General features: G+C 38.2%; 1 long non-coding RNA gene across 1 annotated transcript in view; it reads right to left on the reverse strand.

The window, feature by feature from the left end:
• Positions 1-14589, reverse strand: part of LOC145425655 (uncharacterized) — a 178318-nt gene that overhangs the window by 48330 nt on the left and 115399 nt on the right. The gene's annotated exons all lie outside the window — the stretch shown is intronic.

The following is a 14589-nucleotide window of genomic DNA, read 5'->3' on the forward strand; positions in this document are numbered from 1 at the left end:
TGAAAAAGGCCCGTCAGCGTCTCTACCACCTCAGACGCTTGAGAGACTTCCAACTGCCCTCCAAGGTGCTCAGGAACTTTTACTCGTGCACCATAGAGAGCATCCTGGCGGGAAACATCTTAACCTGGTTCAGGAACAGCACCATGCAGGACAGACGAGCTCTACAGAGGGTTGTGCGGTCAGCTGAGCGCACCATCCACTCCAAACTCCCTGACCTGCACTCAATCTACAGCAGGCAGTGCTGGACCAAGGCCAGGAAGATCGTGAAGGACCTCAGCCATCCCAACAACAGACTGTTCTCTCTGTTGAGGTCAGGAAAGTTCTTCTTCTTGCGCCTGGTGGCGCCAGTGTCCGGCAGCCTCGCCTCTGTCAGTGCACCCCAGGGCAGCTGTGGCTACAATGTAGCTTGCCATCACCAGTGTGTGAATGTGTGTGTGAATGGGTGAATGACTGAATGTAGTGTGAAGCGCTTTGGGATTCTTAGGGACTAGAAAAGCGCTATACAAATGCAGGCCATTACCATTTCTTTCTGCAGCAGCTGAGGTGGTTTGGTATACTTACTTCTATTGATGTTATTCTGTGTGTCTGTATCACAACCTGGTATGCCAAGACCACAAAGCTCTATGGAGGAGGGTCAGATCACAACGTATGACCTGTATGAACTGTCAGTCACCAATCAAAGTTAGAGGGCGTGGATTTTTTTCTCTCCTTTTTTCCACAAGTGGATCTTTTGCTATACTGGTCCACTTAATTGTCATAGTTTATTCAAGCTTTATTATTTATTTTTATTTCAAGTTATTACAATCAGAACGGACAGGACTCGGGGACGGGAAAGAGAAATAAGAAGAAAAGAGAAGTTGGGAGTAAAGTAAACAGAACGAGAGAGAAAGAACAACAGAGGGATGAGAAGAGGGATAGTGAGAAAATCAGTAAAAATCTGCTTCGCCAACTGCTGAAAAAACAAACAAACTGTAGTGGCCTCCTATAACCACTTTCTACTATCCAGGAGTTAAACACCTCAACACAAAAGTCACTGACGCCAGAGTGGGTTTAGACTTTGCTTTATATGGCTGGTGTGAAACTGTAACAACAAAATACAGTGTATATGAGTGACAAACTAAAATAATTACTTGAGGAGCTGCGTAACCAAGTGCTAATGCTAACATCAAATAACAGTCTACAAACCATAAACAAACAATAAAAGTGCCGAACAATAATGCATACTCACAGGGAATGCCTTTTTATGAACCTTTCACAGCGTAGATCACAATAATCAGTCGATTGTCTGAGTCTTTCTGACACTTCTCCTGTCCGCACACGGACCATGCCTTTCTCTTAAAGGGCCAGTGCACTAACTAAACAAAAAAAACGTACAAATTTGACAATAGTCAAAACACAAACAAAAAGAAAAGAGCACAGCAGGAAAACTACAGCAACAAACAACATAAGCACAGGTAACAGTAAATAATAAATACGGAATCTCACTGAGCAGCACACAAGACCAACAACACACAATATGTTTAGAGGCAGCAGCCAAACAATGTGAGTATCTGCTTTTACACCTGTCTGTTTGCCAGTGCATTCATAAGGTTCCCTTTCAGTCAATTCACTTGGTACAACACATAAGACACAATATCATGTGTCCTGGCTGAAGAAACCTTTATTCATGCCCTTAAGGCAGATGGCGTGTGATGACATGTGCACGTTCCTCTCCTTCAGGGAACAGAAGTTATAGACATAACTTTTTGTTTCTCCATATAAGTGTTTAATAGTAGGTATGGAGAGCCATAGCCCTGCCCCCCAGGGGCATGAAGCATGCATCCAAGCATCCAGGCCCCAGACATCCCGAGGCCCACAGAGCGCGATAGGTTCTGCTGTTCCACAAAGGTGTTATCTGTTTATTTTCTTTAGTTTTGTTTTATATCTTGTGATGAACTAAAGACAAGAAGCCTATAAGCTTCCTGCTTTCTGTACATTTCCTACATATAAAATTCTGAGACTCAACTTTACTCCTTGATTTATTGTTTTTCGGTTGGCAGCAAACATTTTTACACCTTTTTATTGTTGTTTATTAAGTATTAATATCTTATCCTAAAACAGGACATCTATATTTGCTGATTTCATACCAAATTTGTACCTTGAATCTTTATTCTCAAACATTTAAACAGCTGAAATAATAAAAAATAAAACTGTCAGGAGCCGGTTAAGCCTGAGTTTACTAAATATACTGAATGAAGCACAAACTGTGTGGTAATGTCACAGGAGTGTGCGTGTATTCATTTGGTGATTTATAAAATGTATAAATGTTTTTGCACCTAATTCTACTCTGTAATCTGGCTAATGTATGGCTCAACAGGCTGCACATAAAACATGTTCCCCGAGCAGAGAATTTATATTGTGCTTTAACATGCCATAAATAAAAGAATCATGTGGCACTTCCAGATGATTTGAAACTGAAACTCAGAACATAACATCTTCCTGTTCATTCTTTGAGCTACAGACACCATGTGGTTTAACGGTTTGAGAGTAAAGATTGACTATAAAAAAAGAATTCAAATAAGCTCAGCCTACATGCAAATCTGAGATGATGTCAACAAATACAGAGTAGGTCTACTGTTTTTGGATCAGATGCTTATAGAATAATAAAACTGTGGGGAAACTGTTTCACAAGAGGAAATAAAATATAAGAATAAAGTTGTGTCCTATGTAATCTATGTTTATTACTAACGCTCATAAGGGAAACACAAACACTTAAGACCCTCCCACTCTGAGGATCCTTCAGGAATGGTGAAGCTGTTTTCTGGAGAATTGAAAGGTCAGTAGGCTGTGATTTTATATCTGTCAATCTCTAATCTGGAACCCAATCTGCTAGCTTCACAGCATAGGTTACGATGATGATTTACCCTGTAAGTAATGAACCACCTTCATAATATAGAAAACCGCGGGATAATTCTTAAGTTACGCGGATAAGGCAAAATCCTGCTTCAAAGGACAAGCAGGTCAAGCTCCTCACCTCGTGCAAAGAAAAATTGGTTCAAGACTCAACATGAACATATGAAACTTAGCAGTGGACATTGTCATATCAGAAAAAGAAAACAATTCCGCACAGAGAAATAGTCCCTTAATTTTTTTTTCTATATATGCTTAGATGTTAAGGTTCTGTTTTATATGTCTATTTTTTTTTTCAATAAAGCCATTCTTGTGTTCTTTTGCCTTTGTTACAGGCCTTCCATTAGGTCTGTTTTATAAATTTAGCTCTAATCAACTAAATTTAAGTTCCCATGATAAACAGCTGCTGATTAACCAGCAGGACAAAATAAAATTTAATGAGGAGGAGAGCAATCCCAACCAACATTAACAGGTAGAGCACTAGAAGATGGAGGAACTTTATAATCCTGTCTGAAACAGGTCTCTTGTAAATGAGAATATGTTCATATAGGTAATTTCACTGAGACCCAAAGGTCAAGTAAAAATAATCAACTATAGACTATGTTGAGAATAAAGTCCAAAGGGGTCCCAGTAGTATTGGGAGCATTAGAAGCTGAAACATCCAAAGTGGAAGTGTGGTTGCAATCTCAAATCTCTCTGTGCAGAGTAGACGCTTGTTAAAGAAATTATATCTAGAGGGGTATTGACACAGGATATTGGGCAGGACTTGGAGAACAACCCCAACTCATCTAAGCTCAAATTGGGATGTATGTGGGGTAGAGAGCGACATTAACTAAAATGAGGTTGTTCTAATAAACTTTTGCTCCACTGACAGGAAATTAAATTGAACTCATGAGTAAAAATGAGAAAAGAAGACAATAGATAAAAATAAATAAATAAAATAAATAAATAAATAAAAAAAATAAAAACAATAGAGCTTTAATTTTATTAATGCATTTTTACATCAGACAACATTTGACATGACACATATACATGGTCCAGGTATGACATTGCCAAACATTGCTCAACCAGATTAAACAGCAGCATCATATAGCAGTTTTGTGGTGTTGTGCTGGTTCCAGGTTTTTGGCACAAAGATCCAAAATACAAATTTTTAATAAAATACTGCCTTTGTGTATATATAAATGACAAAAGGTAACCGTCTTATTCCAAGTAATAAATAGTATAATGTCATCTTTTGGTTTTCTAATAAAAAATAATTACTGAATTGTACAGTGGCTTTAAATCAAAGGCTATTTATTTCTGAAGGTTTGTTCACAACAGTCTGCCATCCTTTTCCTCTCCTCCCCATCTTTGATTTCCGGTGCAACTTAAGTCTCACTCACACACACACACACACACCTGAGGGGGCGACCAAGAGAGGCTCTCTTGGCTCTCTATGGATTGTTTAAAATAATGATTTTATGTTTTCTGAAGATGATTTTACTCCCGTCCTGTTCTTCTTTGTATTCGCCTTTGAAAATTAATTTGTGACAGGTAGATAAAAGAAGAGTTGGAAGATAATAATTTGGCTCATAGTCTTCTCCCTTGTTATCATTCGAGAGTTTACTTTGATTCTAGCTCAGATTATTCAGTTCCAGTTGGGTTTTATTCATAAAGCACCATGAAACATTATTCTCAACACACTTTATCTTTCGTAAAATCAATAATAAAAAAAACCTCCCAGAAATTTCACAATACTTTAATAATCTCTTTCAAAATTGTTGATGAGCCTCCTGGTTCTTTTTTTCTTCATTTATAGAGGAATAAGGGGAATCTCACCCATTTCTGTGTGGCAGTGGTCGCACAGAAATAAACAAAAGCTCCACATTGCAACTTCGATTTGTTGATTTCATTTGCAACTTTGCATATTAAAAATGTCTGAGAGAGGCATTAGCTTAGCAGGAGGCAACAGTCATGAACTAGCTAGCTAGTCTCAGTTCAGTACATACAGAGGCCATGTTTGCAGGTTGTAACAGTTTTTGTTCATGTTTTCTTAAAAGAATAATAATAAACTTCATCTTTACAAGTTCCCCTTAAAAAAAAAACAATAAGATGACTTCCAGCTGGTGTTCGTGGAGGTCATTGAGCAGACAGTGAGAAACTAAAGGCACAACTTTCACTTTAGATTGTTTTTCAGACACTGAAATAAATTCCAAAATTTGTGAATTTACAAACATTCCCCCCAAAAATTTTTGCTAGGCTAATTTTCGATGTTTTGCAAGTTTTCTTTGGGGATAAAGAAATGTTTAGTTTAATTTCTTTAATGAGTCAAAAGATATTGAAGTATTTCACAAACACCGTAAAAACCAAATTTTGAATGGCATGGACATTCACTTCAGTACATTGTCATCTGTTTTAACTCGGAATGCTCAGTGTCCACTATGAGAAATTGGAACAGCAGCAAGAAACTAAGATCAGGTGGAAAAAGCTGAAACGTGTTAACTAGGCTCAAGTCTAACTGGGGGCTGGTATGAACCCAGAAGCAGAGTTCCGTTTTCTGTAGATCAAAAAACCACCACCAACAACAACAACAAGCACAACAGGAACTACCAGACCAACTATCAGTCCAACAGATCCATCCTCCTTCCCTCCATCCTCTGTGTGTCCTCCTGTCTGACCTGCAGGTGAGAAACAGGTGTGAGGTGTCAGCTGTCAGGTAGGTGATGAGTGAAGAACAGAACAGAATCCATTTCCTCTTCAAACTGCTGTCAGACATTATCTACTGCACTCTGATCACATCACTCAGACCAGCTGCTTTCTACAAAGTCTCATCAACAACATCTTTACAAACAAACATCAACAAGCAGGAAGCAGCTTCACCTCTGATCACACACACACTCAACTCTACTCACTCACCTGGAGGATCAACAACACTCAGGGTGATGATGCTGATGGGGTCAGTCTTTAAAATGGCTTTCTTCCTGCGTTTGATTCCTCCCATGATGGCACGACACGCGTATGTACCATTATCAGCAGTCGTCACATTGTTCAGAATCAAAGACACGTCTCCATTCTTCATCTCTCTGTCCTGCAGATTAACCCGGTTCTTAAAAGATGGATGCTGATGATCTGAATCAAAGTGCCCGTCCCGATACAAGATGACGTGTTCTGTCTCAAGGTCACCTCTGCTCCAATCTAAAACTATGATGTTGTTGTTTGGAGCTTGACATGGCAGAGTGATGTTCTGTCCAGACTCAGCTGTGATGATTTTCTGGTCTGAAAGAGGAAACAACAGCAGAAAGGTTAAAGGGGTCAAAGCTCAACTGTTCACTTCTACTGAAGCCAATCAGAATAATCTTAGTCCCAGGATGGTCCTATGTATCTAAAAGCACAGGATACATGGGACATCCTTTATGAAAGGACAGATAGTGTCCCACCATTCATAGTGATGTGAAAGTAATCAACAAAATTCAGAAAGTAGTGCAGATCATGCAATTTTACTTCTGTAGGAATTGACACTGAAGCATAAAACAAAACAGACAGAAGAAAATAAATACATAAGTTATATTATATTTAGTGTTGGGAGTAACACTAACACATTTACCAGTCTTACATATTTAAAATACAAAATTGAGAAACTGTATTCCGTAACAGTTACCATTTTAAAAAGGAGGTATTCAGAATACAGTTACTTTGTTGAAATAAAGAGATTACACAGCGGTCTTCTCCTGTTTCATATGTTAGGCTATGCCCTCTCTATTTTTAGCAATTCCATGACAGTGGAAACTAGAGATGGCACGATACCACTTTTTTATGTCCGATACAGATATCATAAATTTGGATCTCTACCGATACCAATATGAATCCGATATAGTGTAATTTTTAATTAATAAAACTTTTTTAAATATCTTGCTGCATCATCGTAAGTTCATAATCAAGTTTAAAAAAACAAAAAAAACAAAAACACCAAAGCTATTCTGCTATACCTGTGTTTAAAAAAAAAAAAAAATACACCGCACCCAAAATGTTTCATAGTTCAGCAACACTCATCAAGCTAATAACCTTAAACCTGTACCATCCTTCCTATTCTGCTGTTTTAAAGAGTACTTAGCAGAAATATTAAACTACCTAACTAATAGGGTTGCCAACGCCCAGAGGGGAGAAAAAAAAAAAAAAAATAGGGAACCACCCCCCACCCTTGGGTTGCTTAATTGACGTAATCAACTTTAATTTAATGCACATGTAAAAAAATAATAATAAATGCACAGAAATCAATTATTTTTCTACAATAATTAAATAGATTAAACATCTTTCTTCGACAGAATTGCAGACTGGTTGGTAGTGAGGCTACAAATGCTCAGTGTTGGGGAGTAACGGATGTACCGCCGTTACGTATTTAAAATACAAAATATGAGTAACTGTATTCCGTTACAGTTACCGTTTAAAAAGGTGGTATTCAGAATACAGTTACTTTGTTGAAATAAATGGATTACACTGCGGTACTTTCCTGTTTCATATTGTCGCGGGTCAGGACTGTTTGGGTTTTGTTTGACAGCTACGTTCTGTTCTTATGAGCTGAGTTACGCCATGTCGGAAGTTTTCTGAGGTGCTTTTGTGATATTTAATGGATAGGATTACCTTTTTTATTTCTCTACGATATATCAGATCCAGTAACTTAGGTCAGTATCGGACCAATACCAATAGTAATATCGTATTGGTCCAGCTCTAGTGGAAACCCAAACAAAACATGCATTAAGAGGCTCTAATGCCGGTGTCTAATAACTTTAATCTCAGCCAAACCGATTTACTCGCAATCCGCTGAAAAAGAACAAACAATAACATTTTTAGGTTATCAAAGTGATCTATCATGTTTATGTTTAGCCAAAGACCGCTGGGTTTTGAAAACGATGTGCCGGAGTTTGCTGTTCTCGCCGGCTCAGATATTTAGTGCGATTCGTTTACATATTCTCATCCACAAATGTTGCGCTCTGAAGGAGCTGTTGCGCCTTTCATTTACAAATTACTGTCTAAATCCTGACATGAAGTACTTCGAGACCCTTATATTGTTTTGCTCAGCCGCGGAATGTTAGTAAATATGACCCAAATAGGTCGTAGATAACAACTAGGCGATTCTGAAGACGCGCACTTTGTAGTCAGTCTACTGGGCAGTGCAATTACAATACGTCAGACATACTGCGTCATATTGTTAAGACGTTTAGTGCAAGTCCTTATCACTTTTCCTACACACCTTTCCTTTGAACTTATGACATTTTCCACCTTTATCAAGCAATGGTGTTCAGGAAAAGGACACAGGAGGTAACTAGCTAAAATACTTTTCAGGTGTCGCTACATAGGGAACGGGGAAATGAACAGAGGCAGCCACACCGATGCCTGATCAAAAAACCGCAAAAGTTAAACTTGATGGTTTTAATACTTACAAACTGTTGTGTGACTCGAAGGATAACCGCCTTACAGACTCGTGCGTTTTTCCACAGCACTAATGGACAAGCTTCCCCTCAGTCTGAGCGTAAATTTCAGCTATAGTTAAATTAGGGTGACCATATTTTGATTTCCTTCTCTGTGCAGTTAATGAATTCTGAAAGAAAATATATCAGGCTTTTACAAGTCAACAAGTGCAAAAAACAAACAAACAAAAAACCCTTAAAAGCCTCTGGAATTAAATAATGGTACAGAAATAATACCTCATCTGCATAAGAATAGTTACCAGTACTGGGCCGTACGAAGGAATTTTTTTTCTTTTGCAGTTCGTCTGAAAAGATGCACTTGCGCTTTGGTATCTTTTAAACATCATTAGGCGTGTTGCCGCGCACGATCTGTCCCGTCTGTGAGCGCAGAACAAGCAGCGTTGCCAACTCCTCAGTGAGGAAAATCGGTATTCGCTGTCCTAAAAGTCGCTCGAACTTGCTAAGAGACGTCATCGCCTAATTTGCATAATTGGTCATGCCCACGGGCGAGAGAGATAAACATTGTGGAAGAGACCTAAAGTGAGTACAAAAAACAAACAAAACAAAAGAAACCACCCAAAAGTATTTAGAATATGTTTAGAACCACAAATTAATTTTTAGCGATTCCAACTCCTCCCCTTTATCTGGACTTGGGACCGGCGAAAGTGACCCGAAATAGGCTCTCTGGCGGGGTTACTTTGTGTGTCTGTGTTTAAGTAGTTTTCAACCTTGTGATCCATAAAAAGTAACAATATAAGAAGAACATTTTTAACCATTAACAAACAAAAAGGACATAGCCTCACCAGACAGCTTCAGTCGAAATCGGATGTACAAGGTGGACCTAAGGCTCTGTATTTTAGTGCCTTGATTTATTTTAGACAAAGAAAATGTACATTTACTGCTGTGACTCATTTGCAGTTTGTATGCATTGGGGTGAATATCTCCTGCTCTGACATCAACTAGGACTGCTCCGTGAAGACTACCCGCTGCCTGTGAGCGCTTTGCCACGGGCAAGGTGCCCACGGCAGCACCCGCTGCTTGTTGAGTGTAAGAGCGATAGATGCTTTCACGTCAGAAAGTTGTCATAAGTCTCCGATAACGCCAGAAAAAAGTTGCCAGATTTGTTGCTAGTTGTTGGGTTTTTTTGTTGTTTTTTTAAAAAAAAAAAAAAGGTCGCTAAGGGGGAAAACTCGCTAAATATAACTAAGTTGGCAACACTGAACAAACGCTCACAAAGCAGCAGTTCGGGGATGAGGTCACACATATGGGTCCTCTGTCGGACATTTTTTAATCAATCTCAAAACCCCCCCGGACAGAACGTGAAAAGTGGACATGTCCGGGGAAAAGAGGATGGTTGTCACCCTAATGTAGTGCAAACAGTCCTTCAATGACATAATAACAGAGAGAGATAAAGAGATTACTAATGTAAAGTACATCTACCATTCTCTCAGTTTATTTACTTTTCGGATATTAACAGGTATTGGTGCAAATTAGTGTAGTCTCCTATATATTGTCGGTTGCCGCCGTAGAGGCGGTCTCAGTTAAACTCGAAAGGTTTCTTTAGTCAGCAGGAGTGCGACAGCCGACTGTCATGTTAAAAAAATAGATAGCGAAATATTATTTAAAAGGGGGGAACAGGACATACGTGAATAGTGTAAATACGAAATATTCCGAGTATATTTTCTAGTTTGTCGGCAGACGGGTCCTAAAAAGCCACGCCCACGGCATATTCGTTTCCGCGTCTCAGGTAATCTAAATGTCGTTTAATTTTAGGAGCAGCATCTAACGCTGACAACAATTGGTTGTTAGCGTTAGGTACACCGACTGACGTGGCTGCATGCAGATTTAATAAAGAAGACTAGCTAAAATGTCGCGATTTCATGTACTCACGTCACCGTTTCACTTCCTCCTAATCCGCAGTTTATCTCTCGCCAGACACTCTCTGAAGCCCTTCGTGTCGTCACTTCTGCGCCTCACACTTGGGTATCTTCTCACAAGATTTCACCCTGGATTCGCACAGATTCGTTTAATCTGCTCTGGTCTCCTGTCCATAACAGTTTCTTTGTTAAGGCTGCATGTGCAGGTTCTCAATCATTCAGGTCATGGTAGTCTAACAGAAAGAAAGTGACTGGACTTGTTTAAGCTTCAAGAAACGTCAAGTCCAGTCACTTCCTGGACTGTTTTCAGTTAATTCAATATTATCCTACACTGCTATAAACATACCCATTTATCTTTCCTTTATCTGGAGTCACTTTCTCTAACATCAATCAGGATAAGCTGTCACACAAACCTGGATTTCAAAACCATTAGTTAGCCCAGGGGCATACTTGCCAACCTCAAGACCTCAGAATTAGGGAGACATCCAAAAGGGCTGTGTTACTGTGTTCATTTACTGGACAAAATAACTTAAATGTTACAGATTGTCTGTCTGGAAAGCAGCCCAGTTGAGGATGATTTAGCAATGTTGTTGTCTGGGTGGAAATCGGGACAACAAATGATAGCTTTGGGAAATTTCAGGGAGGGTCACTGAAAAACGGAAAAAATCGTGAGGGTTGGCATGTATCCCCAGGGGTTTCCCTGTGTGCCTGTCTAATCACAAACTTAAATACATGTGCTTACAGAGTGGCTGAATTTAAAATAGAAAAGAATAAACTACACAAAGACAAAAAAAATGAAACTGTGGGAAACAATTTAACACAAAAATACAGTTAAAGCAACAGCTGCTGCACACAAAGTGTGTGTGAGGAAAATTGCTGTACAATATTTTATTAAAACTGCTGTAGAAATGCATGTGAGCTCTGGTCAGTATGAAAGAGAATACCTATTAGAAGTAATAGTAAAGTGTAGCCTATTTGAACCCAGAAAAATGCAGATTGTTTATTATTTAATGTAATGTTTAAATTACATTTTATCCTTTCAGCTGCAGCCTTGGTGGTCTTTAAGATTCTGAGAATAACAAATAAATATAGAAACAATTCAAACATAGGCTTAGTCAATGTAAAAATTACACTGTGTCTTGTTTTGGAATTATATAATATTTCTTACAAAATAAATACATTGTCTTCAGCAAACAAGGGGGGATAATTAAGATAAAAACAAGAACAAGGACGAGAATGAGGACGGCTCTATTCAATAGTCTAAAAAACAAAAAAAACAAAAACACAAAACAATATTTGCTAGTAATGCTCGTAGAGTCTCCTTCTGAACACAGAGGTCCAAGGAAACTTTGAGCTAGTTAACTTCAGAATGAAGAATCAGGGTTATGAGTCTGATATTGATGACAGGGGCAATGGGTCAAAGTGTGGTTTCACAGACACTTGGTAGCCAAATTAGATGTTTCGTTTTATTTATGAGTTATTTTTTTAAGATGTAGCGTCGTTGTCTGGTCCCTTACTGCCATTTGTTTAACATTAACGTTTTAAAATTCTCTCCCCTTCCTGTCAGTTACACCTGTTGCTTAACTAACATTAGACAAGAAACAGGTGTCGCAGGAGTTGCTTGGAGAAAGGGAAGGGGAGAGAAACCGTGTACACGTGAATCTATTGTTCTATGGATATTTTAAAGAGGGCATACAGTTTGTTGATGAAGGTGGCATTTTTGCCAGCTGTGCAGATTTTTTAGAGGTCCGTTTGTTCATTTCTGCTTGCTATGATGTCACCGGTCAGTTGGCCATTCACCAAAATAAAATGTCCTGGTGCCCCCAATGAGCAGTATGCCACTGAAAAATAAAGAAAATAAGATGATCACAAAATGCTCTCTTAAATAATGACACACACACGCACGCACGCACGCACGCACGCACGCACGCACGCACGCACGCACGCACGCACGCACGCACGCACGCACGCACACACACACACACACACACACAATATGTGTAACAGTGAGGAAGCCTGCTGTCCTACTGTGTGGACAAGGGTTTGATAAGAAAAGTCTAAGTGAAAAATAAAAATAAAAACCAAACAAAAGAAAAAACACTTCAAATTTTATCTTTATATTTGTAAACTCATCTGACCTCATCTGTCTGAGGGGTCACTTACTTTAGGTCTGTGAACCTGTTACCTTAATTGCATTACTGTATTCAGTAGCACAATAATGTAGCACATTACTGTGCTAAATTGTGTACAGTTACAATTAAGTCATTACTTGTGTTTCAATGGCTCTTTGTTATCCTCCAATGGTTAATAATGGTTAATAATTTATGTAGGAAGAGAGAAAATTGAGTTAAAAGAAATTTAAGGAACATGAGCAACAGATTCAAAAAGATTGCATAGCAACCTTAGCAAAAAACAAACAAATGATGTAATGATTTTTTGAATTGAGCATTTTAAAAAAGAAAAAAAAGAAAGAAAAAGAAACCCCTTTTAATTTGTAGAGGCTTTCTTAATGTTAGCTACCTGCCACAAAAACAGGGCTCTGGACATTTTCACCAGATTGTTTTAAATAATCTTGGAGAGGATGCCTGAGACACCAAGGATACTGGTGTCAATTTGTGTGATGTGCTGAGCTGTATAAACTACAGAGAGGTGTTAATACAGTGGGTCTCTTTGCTCTCCAGTTCAGTGCTTTTACAGTTCCTCATAAAATCCCTACTTAAATTTTTACCATTTATCATATTATCACTTTTAAGGTAAGACATGCGTTTGTTTTTTTGGGGGGGAGGGGGATTGTTGGTTTGTTTTTGCTAAGGTTGCTATGCATTTAAGCTGGAGTTTGTTTACCTAGCTAGTGTAACTAGCATTTTGAATCTGTTCCTTAAGTTCCTTAAGATTCTTTTAAATCAATTTAATATCTTTCTACATAAATTATGTACCAAAACAGATTTTTTATTTTTGGATTCAGAACTGTCATTGATGTGGTGGTTACAAATTTCTGGCAAATCGCCTTAAGGCTTAGACTCATGACTGAATACAAGACAGAAATTGATTTGGACTGCTTGATTGGCATAGAAACAGAGGTCAACCTCTCACAATTAGGGGTGGGTTTAAAAAAAAATACATAAAAAATTCCTTATTCAAATAGATTTGAATAACGTGATATCAATATATTACTATATTACTGCCTGATTTTGTTTAAACCATTATTGCACACTTTCTGTAAAACCAATAACCTTTATTTCACTTCTCAAATATCACTGTGTATGTCTCCTATATGATACATTTCACTGACATTTTTTTTTTTTATTGTAATACCCAACGATTTATACAGGAAAATAACGACTATTAACAAGATTGCCCAAACTTTTGCATCCCACTGTATATACCAGCTAGCTTAACTTCAGTAACCCTACAAACGTCACAGCTGTTTAGCTTTCGGTCTTCATTTATGTCGGAAATGATAGCAGAGCTCTACGTTTTATTTTTTTCAGAAATCTCTCAGTCAGAACATTGTATATTATAATTTAGATGGAAGCTAGCGAGCTAACTTCTATTAAACGTAATAATGCGCGTTCATGTGTGCTCGGGAGTATGAGAGTTCATGTGTGGAAACACACAGGGCGTCAGAGGGGTTTTATGAGTTCATGTGTTTTTAACTGGGTTTTAATTTAATCAAACCATACGGTTTTTAATTAAACCATTTTTTATCACTTTGGCTTGTCTCAACATTCAGTTATGCAGACCAGACATATGTGTTCTTAAAAGCAATTCTTTATTTTTGCATGGAGGGGTGAAAGACGTTTTGGTTCGAAGTGCACCTTAACAAAGCTGGAATGCTTTTTATTCACATCTAGTCAAAAGTGTTGGTAATAGTGTTTTAATCACACTAATTTTGTGGTTCTGACAATATCTCAGCTTGCAGTGATGCAAGCATTTTATTTTAAAAACGGCACAAGTGGGGATTTCTTCTGAATGGGCAATGTCAGCCTGTTCACAAGAGTTTCATTTAATCAAATCACTTTAATCTAACTGGTCATTTACGCATCTACTGGGGTTTCTTTCACGGGTTGATGCGATCATTTTATTTAAAAATCGGGATTTCGTCATGTTGATAAGAGGAGACAGAGCCGGCTAGTTTTTCAACACAACAGGTCGCAAACAACTCATTTTGTGATTCTGATGTCACAGCATGCATTTTATTTATTTAAAAATGGCTCAAACACGAATTTCTTCTGTACGGTTTCAGAGGCTACTAGTTTTAACGGAATAGGTGGTCACAAATAACATTCACCACCTCTTTAGAAATAAATGCTGCAGTGATACTTCTAAAACCAGTCGCCCAGATCCTTCTCCGTCTTTTCAACAGCTGGCTAATT

This window comes from Astatotilapia calliptera, chromosome 3, assembly GCF_964374335.1.
Source record: "Astatotilapia calliptera chromosome 3, fAstCal68.1, whole genome shotgun sequence".
NCBI lineage: Eukaryota > Metazoa > Chordata > Actinopteri > Cichliformes > Cichlidae > Astatotilapia > Astatotilapia calliptera.